This window comes from Chroicocephalus ridibundus, chromosome 1 (genome assembly GCF_963924245.1).
Source record: "Chroicocephalus ridibundus chromosome 1, bChrRid1.1, whole genome shotgun sequence".
NCBI lineage: Eukaryota > Metazoa > Chordata > Aves > Charadriiformes > Laridae > Chroicocephalus > Chroicocephalus ridibundus.
In genome coordinates, this window is record NC_086284.1 from 145,781,967 (window position 1) to 145,791,562 (window position 9,596).

Sequence of the window (9,596 nt, forward strand, 5' to 3'; positions counted from 1 at the left end):
CTGAAAGTCCGAAATGGCATTGGTTCATAGCTGTTTATCTGACCCCTGTTTTTCTGAAGATACCTGTTTGGATTTAGCCTATCATCTTATGCACGTGCATCACCCAGTTTTACCTTAGTCCAAAACTTCCTCGTGCTGGGTATATGAGTGTTTCCCATTCCACTAACTTCAGTGAGCACTAAGTTTGATCCCACTGCTTGTGTAGAACACAGCAGCATGGTCTGAATTTACCAAACACTATCCTCATTATGTGGACTTGGAAGTAATTCACTTAAGAGATATTCCCAGTCCATTAGACATCATTAGGAAAGTACCATCAGTGGAAATACTGTGTTGTGGAGGCAATTCAGAGCCTTGCTGGGAGCTTGCCTCTCTCCCTGCTGACAGAAGAACTCCAGTTCCTAACTGGGGCAGGGAGGCTGGATGCCACCCGTACAGTGGCCACCTGGAGAATCAAGTGCCCCAGTGCCACGGGGCTTGCACTCTTCATGCCCGTGCTTGCTCTGCACTACGGCTCTGGGGCAACGAAGCCTCCTGCTTTCGGATTCAACATGTGCTCATTCTGTATTTTTTGGGGGGGGGTTGTTTTGTTTTGTTTCTTTGATGTCATATTTGCATGGTAGGAAAGAACTACCCTGTGTCAGCTAGGGAGCACCCATCTCTCTCTCTCTTTTTTTTGTTTTTAAATTTCCCCCCTTCCCCCCCGCACCCACCCCCACACACACACACTGATTAGGGCAAAAGCTGTTGGAAGCTTGCAGTACTTACTGGTAGCTGTCTGGCATGTGGTTCAAGCTCCCCGCCCTGTCCAGGAATAAGATGCCGTCCTGAACATGGATGGTGAAATTCCCGGCAGCTCTTGGTGTTTTCTGGGCGTGCGTCCTTCCAGAGGCAGCTATGTTCAGCAGGTACGCTCCGCTCTCGCCCGCCATTGGCAGCCCTTGCAGTGTGTTTGTATTGGGGTTGAAGTCCAACCATTTTGGCAAACCCGCACCGCTGGCTAAGGTGACCTGCTCCGTAAGAGGATGGCAGATAAGCAGAATTAGAGATAGGAAATGGTTTACTACTCTAGTTTTACATATTGCAAGTTATAACCAGACAGAAATTCAGGAACAGCCACCAATGATCCATTTAAAAACCTAGAAACCACAGCGCCTTGATTTTCATGTAGGGATTTTTTGTGTGTTTTTTAATGTAATGGCAACACTTACTGTCCATTTTTAAGACCCTGCATTCTTCAGACTGCCGGTAGATAAAGTACATGTTGTGTGGGAGTTTTGTTTATTTGCTTAGTATGTAACTACCATTCTGGCAGTGAACGATGGTGAGATTTTTGCCATCAGTTCTGCTTATTTCTAATCCATCTGAGGCACTTCTCTAGAAGGAGATTTTTAACAAGTTCATTTTAAGCATAAAGTGAATGCCCATTTGCTGCAGGATTGTACCAAGAAGTGTATGTAACAGCATTACCTTGTACTGAGTTACTGTTCCCTGAAAGGCAGATACTGGCACTGGATAATAGAATATTTTTCCCGTAAGGACAGTTGCATCTGGGATTCCTTGCAGGCGCTTTGTTTCTTCACTTTTGTTATTTGATCCCTTGGCAACCGCAGCAGGCGTGTTTACACAGACGGATAGCAGTGCGAAGAGAAGAGGGAGAGTGGGTAAGACTCGCATCCCTGGGAGCAAAGAGGACCCTGCGGCAGGAGAGCTGTTGTGGGTGCCCATGGGGTCCCTGCAGGCATCCATCCTCACCCAGCAGGCGTTCGGTGCCGCGCGCTGCTGGCAGCCAGGTGCTGCTACTTCATTGCGCTTTGGAGCTGCAGGGGAAAGAAGAAAACCCAAGTCCATATGCACGCGCGCTTCAGATCAGTCACCTTCATCTCGCGGCGAAGCGGAAAGCTGTCTGTCGACGGTGGCAAGGCTTCACATAGCATTTGTTACAGCCCTCCTGGGCTGTTTGGGCCACAGTGACATCTGGGGAGGGTTATAGGCTTTTAAAAAGCCTTGGTACTTACCATTGCTGCTCGTTCGGCTGAAGGTTTTTCATGAGAAAGCACCATGTAGCACAAAGCCAGTTCATAACGCTTTTTAACCCGGTTTTCTTCAGACTTGCTGTTGCTCCCATCTCTGCTTCTGTCATGATAAAAGCCCACTTGGTCTCCAGGATATGAAATGCTACACTAGGGCCTCCTCAGGGGGGCCTTCAACGTATGGCTTAGAGGAGAGCCGGGTAAACAGCCAAGTAACCTGACCCCTCAGGATTTTGTGGTATAGTGGTAGCAAAGGGAAAGGTGAGTTTGGCATATAGCAAACAAATAGTGAGGGCAAAGACGTGCTGAGAGTCAGTATCCTTTGCTTTGTAGCATCAAGGGCTAGACTTTTGACTTGCTAGATTTGATGCTGCTTTTCCAAGAGGAGATAAAAGCAACAATAAGTAGTAAAATAGTGCCTGCAGGTGTGGGGCCCTCCTAAACCTGTGAGTGGCTTCCAACTTTTAGATGAGAAGGGCATACAATATGCATGGTCTGTCCTGCTTAGGATAGCTTTATTTAAAAGCACACGAGAAGAAAATAATCGCAGGCAGCAGCCACAACGTTCACTAGGAATGAAGTCTTGCTCTGCTGATTTTTAACAAGTAGTTTCTTCCTTCTGTTTGCAGATGTGTTTGCAGCGTTCTTTGTAGTAGTTGCCAAACTTTGTCATGCACCGTTGCCCAGATCCCCTTCCATTTTAGCGATGAGTAGAGTATGCTTTGGATAGAGCAAGAAATGGTAATGTAAGTCGAGGCTCCTAGGTATTCATATGTAAAGACAAAAATTGTGTGATGTCTCCTGAAACGCAGCGGTTTACTAGAGCCTGCAGCGTGTCCTACTGGAAGTATACTCTGGGGAGAAAACAAACAAACAAACAAAACAACAGAAAACCAGTTGCCCTCCTGATAGGTGTGCAGAGCTCAGTGAACGTGCTTGAGGTTGTTAGCCGCTTTTGGAGCGAGAGGAATCTGTATCCGCCTAAGTCTGTTTCATTGCAACTGTGATTGGCCTGGAATAAATAAAAAGTTGTGTTTCTTTGATTTGTGCTCAGTTATGTTGAGAAACAAGTTGCTACGCTCAAATCTCCATTTTTCATTGTCAGTGTCTCCCGTGTTCATTTCTTCTGCAGTCTCTAAAAACATAATGGCGTGTCCTCATTCACTGGTTGTGAAATGACAAAAAGAGCGAGTAGGTAGTGGGGAGAAGTTCAAGTTGGAGATGAGAACTTTTATTTAGAGAATATCGTTCTTATGCAAGGGAACGGGTGCTTGACAGCTGACTAATCTCTGCTAATGAATTTGCCTCCTGAGAGCTTAGTAAATATTGCCATGTAACCATGTATGAATCATCGGTGTGCTCTAAAATGATGGGAACCCTCTGAGATCCCTTGATTGCTGTGAGCTAAAAGTAATCAGAACCCACTCCAGAAGCGCAACATCAACTCCAGTTCAGGGATCCAAAGCCCATGGACCCACCTACATTTTGGGGTGGGGAAATGCCAGTGAGCGTTTCACTTATTTGTGTCCCTCCTTAGTAACTTTTGACCTACTGGCTTTGACAGCAGCCGATATCGTGTATTTTCTCTGTAGTGTCAGGTGAGGCAGAATATTTTCGCATCGCATGCTATCTTGGTGCTCTGGATATAAACTTAATAAAACTTTTCATGAATGTGCTAGGGAAGCTTAAAATAGTTAGATTTTTTTTTAAAAAAAAAAACTTCTCTGCAGACTTCCTGTAATTCTCACTGTAATACAATTACTGAGCTCATAATTATTTTTTCTAGCTAAATTTCAACAGAGGCATGTGGCAGTCTAAAAGTCTAAAACGCCTTTTGATAAAAAGAGAAACCATCTAAAATGCCACTCTCTGACTAAATGCAGGAAAAGTTGTGAACAAATGTAGCTCATCCAGACACAAGGACTCCTGGCTTAAAGTATTTCCCAACCAGACCCAAGAAATATCAAAAGTTTCATGGAATAACTTAATTCTCATGTGATTTCATGACCAGACTCAGTTGAACCAGATGCACAGATGAAGGTGGGTAAGTGTAATCCAAAGCTCATCTGAATCAAAGAGGATCTTTTTGGGGCACCTCTAAGTACTTGCAAAGACAAAAATGGATTACTTATTTTGCTTCGCTGACAAGTCTGAAGCTGGCAGTGCTGACCGCCCTGGAGTCCGCACCTTGATAACTGCCAGGCAGTTTCAGAATGGTTTGCGTTGATGTGACGGGAAGGCTGGTGGTAGCACATTTTCTGCTGAATTGTTCAGTATAGGAGTTTTCCACCTTTTTCCTTTGCATTCCATTACATTCTAGGAAAAGACCCTTGTGTTGGAGTTGCCTAGTAACATATAGAGATATGCCTGCAAATTCCCAGTCAGTGCGTTGAGTCTTGTGCAAAATATGGGAGATGGTTTTGTTTGGATTGTTGCAACCAGCATAATTTCTGTTTCTGGAAGACAGACACCTGGTAACTGGGCGTTGGGAAAGATGTAAATGGACACGATGGAAGAAAGAAGCCCGTATGTTCCTGTGTGTATAAATGCATGTCCCTCCTGTGTGACAGGCCAGCCAGAACTAGTGCCATCGTGGTAACGTGACTTTTCTACACGGGGATAAAAAGCCTCAGGGCACAAGACACACTGATGTCCAAGAAGTGTTCATTTTACCTCACTCATTAAATAGGGTCGTTTTTAACAGTTCACCCCTCTGTCCAGAGGTAGGGCTATGTGAAAGGGGGATGCACGCTTTATTTTCCATGCGGAGGAAGTCTAGTGTCCTCAGGGAGGTGTTGCTTCCCCCCTTGCCTCTTCAGTGGGGTCAAAGGGCAGATGTCTAGTGTGGCTTAACGGAGAAAGTCAAGGTTTTGGTATCTGTGATAAGTGCCAGAAAAAGAGTTGGGTTTCTGTTCATGCCTTTTTCTGACCTCAAAATACAAAAAGCTCCCCCATAATTGTATGAATTTTAAACATGCTGGTGTCTGAGCTTCTGTCTCGGGTTTTCTTTCTTTTTCCCCTTATTTTAAAATGAACGGGGAAAGAGTGGAAAGGATAAAGGAGCAACATCTGAGGGAAAGCTTCTTAAACCTTGTCTTTACTTGCTTCTAGTTCTCATTCTGCTTTGCACTTGCAAAGCATTTTCACTTCCCACCTCACTTCCCTCCCAAACCCTCGTGTTTCCTCTGAGAAATTGTCTACGTGGGAAAATTTAAACATGAAAGCTAAGGTATGAATATATACCGGGGTTAAATTTGGTTTTAACTGGTGAACACCTTGGTTTAGCCATGCGAACACTCTTGTTTTGTTATAAGCATTTATTTTTTTTCAAATTATGGTTTTCTTTTCCTCTTTAAAGCTTGGCTTATGACATTTCAAACTGTTTAAATGGAGCTGGAAGAGACTGTAGTAAAGGGACTCAGGCATTTATATAGTTACACTTCTACATCTAGCAGATAAAACTTTCCTGCTCAGACAAGTCCTCACTATTTCATCTTAGATTTCTTTTTTTTTTTTCCTAAGGAGAGTTAAAAACTGAGAAGAAAGAATTTACTTCAATGATTTCATTTTCTAAAGTGACATCTTTTTGGTTTTTTTTATTTCAACTTCTTTGAAAATGAGGAAAACGGATTAAATTCAAAGTTTCCTTTTTTTTTTTTTTAATGAAAGATCTTCTTTTGATAAAACTTGAAGTGGTATTAAATTTTGGCCTTTTCAAAGTTATTAGCTATTTAATAAGGAAAAGGTCACTAGATTGGCTTGAGTAAAGATGCTATGTTGTAGGAAGGTTTTGTTTTTAATGCTGTGCTCTGCGGGAAGGGAGACAGGAGACGGTGCTAGAGCTGCCCATAAAGCAGGACTTTTGGCTTTACACCTTTTGTTAAATTCACCGCGAGACCTGCAAATCTTTAAAACTGCCTGCATCTCTCTGGCTATTAATAAAAACATGGGCCACCGCTTCAAAAGGGATTTCAGAAATCCTATCAGCTGATACTACTCTAAGCTTTCCTTTGTGGCAAATGGAGCTCCTGACTGAAATCTTTTGGCAACGCACTCCTTCCCCACCCCCCCAGCCTTTTTTTTTTTTTTTTTTTTTTTTTTTTTTTTTTTTTTTTTTTGTCAAATGGGGGAGCCTGAGCAGAGCTGAGGTTTGTCCAAACACTGGGGTGGGATGGAAGCCCGCATGCCAAGTTCCAGCCTTATGTGGTTGTTTTTTTTTTTTTTTTTTAAAGGGAGTGGGTTATGTACCAAACAAGGAACACAAAGTTTATAATGGACATGCTGACAGCACCTTATTTATGGTGCCTGCTGCTGCTCCTGGGCTCAGCTTTTGCATTCAGCTGGCGTTGCTGGCTTCCCACAGCAGATTTTCGAACAAATTGCTCTAATAACCTCATAATATATATATATATATATTTATTTTTTTTATCTTGCTCAACAGGCTCAGTCTAGCCTTGCTCTTAGCTGATGTGACAGTTTGGGATGGAGCTCCCTTCCCTTGGCCACCAGCCCTGAATTTGCCTCAAAACACTCTTAAATTCAGCACTGTCCCTCCACTGGCACCGATGCTGTTGCCATTGCTCTGTCTTTGTATTTGGTGGTTCCTATCTGCTGTGCTGGAAAGAAGGGGAAATCACATTTCTCCGTGATCAGATGTGGCCCTTTCCCATAAGGAGAGTTTCAAAAGTGCTGAAAATGGGGTGGTTGGTCCGTTTGCCCCCCTTCACCCTTGTTTGTTGTGTAAAGCGAGTCCTAAAGCTCTCTCTTTCAAAACCAAACAAATAACAGCTGAAACCCCTGTGCCTTTCTTGTGTTGCAGAAACTGAGAGGCTGTTGACTGATGGGGGATAGGAAGCAAATTTACAGCCAGGTGCCTCTTACCAGTTTTTCCTCCCAGATGTTTTTCTTTCTATGTTTGTTTTACTTTGGCAATTAACTAAAATTGCTGTCTTGAGCAGCGGAGCTAGTGGGGTCTGGTTTCCTTCAGGTTTTTCAGCGGTTCCCTGTAGTCCCTCTTAATGATCTCAGCTTCCTCCTCTGCCGCGTTGTCTGCGGGGAAGGGCTGGTTCTGGCTTTCCCCTCCATCATCGAGGGTACGTGTTTGGATATCTGTCCTTTGCCCAACTCCTAGTTTTCAGAAAAAACCTTGAAAGAACGTGTTTCTCAAGGCTTCCTTAAGATCCCTCCCCTTCCAAATGCTCTCAGCTGGCTAGTGACAGGGTCAGGCCCTTTTGGCTGGGGGGAGGATAGGGCCCTCAGCAGGGACAGGCAGGCTGCAAGTGCCCAAGCTTCGTTTCCTCATGATGCCAAGGTGGAAGGTTAGTTTGTGGAAGCCTTCTTTTTAAAACAGGCTATCTGGGCGAGCTGCTCCTGCTATTTCGAAGAACACTTGAGCATAAGAAAAAAACCCCTGCATTCTCAAGAAAACAATTTAGGCTGCCTCTGTTGCAAAGAAGTAACAAAAGGAAGGGGGAAAAGCACAAAATCACTTAAAAAATACTTGCCCCTTTAAAATAAAGGAGATCCTGTGATAGTTGACAGTAGAAAGACAAGTATGTTCATTCTTGATTTGACGATAGTGTTGGCAGCTTCCTTTCAATTGGGTTGGTCCGCAGCTACCTGTGAGATACAGTTTCTGCCTTGCTTTCTTTCCAGTTCCTGCCAGTCTTCTCCCTGTGTTAGGTGAAATCAAGTGTTTGCCCAGAAAACCACAGCTCAGGAGAAGTGTTGTCTTGTGTGTGAAACCAATGATGCCAGAGTTATTGAGGCCTCTACAGAGAGACAGCCGTGAGCCTGCTTTCATGCCTCTGAGGAATCATAGGACTCATCAGCGATGAAGCCAAGAGTTTTGATAGGGCATTGAATACAATCCCTAAATACTTAATACGCCAGAAATAAAAGAAAAACAATTTGTCAGATTTTTAGAGTGGGTTGAGACTTGCTCCGAGATCCTGGTAACGTGCGTGACTCACGTTGAGGTTTTCAAGGGTCCTTATTGAGGCTTATCAGTGTAATAGGAAAAAAAAACCAGGGAGGGGCAGCCCTTGAGGTTTGGAATGAATTTAACACTTAGGGAAGTGAGGGAGCTGGAGTCAAGTATACTGGGGGAAAGGGCTGTGTATGCGCCTTCCCTACAGGTCTATCGATGCACCACAGTGCACAACGCCTCCGACACATCTGTAGCTCTCTGACAAGGGATCTCCTCTGAACAGAAGCACAAATCTGTGACCATTCGTTGGGAGAGTTTTTGAAATATTCTTTGAATATAAGGTGAGGCTGAGAAGCATACCGTGACCCATGTCCACCCTATGCTCTTGTGCAAAGAATAAGGTGTAGCACAATAAGAATCAGCCACAGACTATAAATTGTGTTGAACTTGGAGGGATGGGAGAAAACGGAAACAATTTAGTTTGCCTCTTGCCTGAAATGAAATTATACCTGAAACAACGCAAAAAGACTTCATCTGAGCTTAGTAACTGCTCTTATAAAAAGACAGCAGCCGCCGATGTGGGGCTGCATTTTCAAAGCCGGGTCTCAAGAGCAGGTTTTGATGCTCTGATAAGGCACCAGACCAACTAAGCTAAGTTTTTAGGAAAAGTTCAAGCTCTTTTCTTGTGGTCCTTCAGCGCTTCTGGAAACAAAACTATTTTTTTAAAGGGCCTAACTATGGATCTAGGAGCCTTACTTCAGGCTCTTTTTTTTTTTTTCTTCTATTTTTTTTCAAGTATTAGTCTGGCTATTTACTTGAATTTTTTTTTTTGCAGGCTGTTGTGCCTGGATGCTTTTATTTGCATACATAATGTTTGTTCCTGCAACAGTCACCATGGTAACAGATCTCACTGTTGTTTCTTTTTAAAAGCAGGGCGAGAGTACCACTGTGACCTCCTGGCTGGGTGCTGGACCAGGAGCCAGGAAAGCCAGGCTTCAATCCTGCCTCGGCCGCTGCTGTTTGCCTTTGCCTGAGTTGCCCCTGGCAGGAACCAGCAAAGCATTTCAGTTCAGTGATTTTTTTTTTTTTTTATTTTTTTTTTTTTGGGTGCCTGTTGCTGGGCAGCCACCCAGACCCTGCCTAGCAACCTCCAGCACCCAGAATGTTTGCCTCAAGGACTCTTTCCACACCCATCGGCTTTCCTTGCACCTTTGTCTCCAGCCCTGGCCAGCACCCCCCTTGCCCACACGCCCATATAGCCTCCAGACCTCCCAGCTTCCCCAAATTCCTTTGTAGCTCCTGCCATTTACCTCTTGGTGTCTCCATTTCCCTTCTGACCCCTGGGCTGCCCTGTGGCCTTCAACACATGGGTTGACTTTGTGGCTGTACCTCTGTTTATCTGTAATCGAGCACCGGGCCACTGGGCAAATGTTGACTTTTTTCAGGACCCAACTGTATGGAGAAAGGAGTCTGTGTATGATTCTTCTGTTACTGAAACTCCTGGATGTTTTCTTTGTTTGTTTTGTTTCTGCCTACTTACCTATTTCTTGAATATGCCTGGACACGTCAAAACAACGATGATCGGCTTGTATTAAATAAATTAACTTCATACTTCTTGATGTCATTGATCTTTA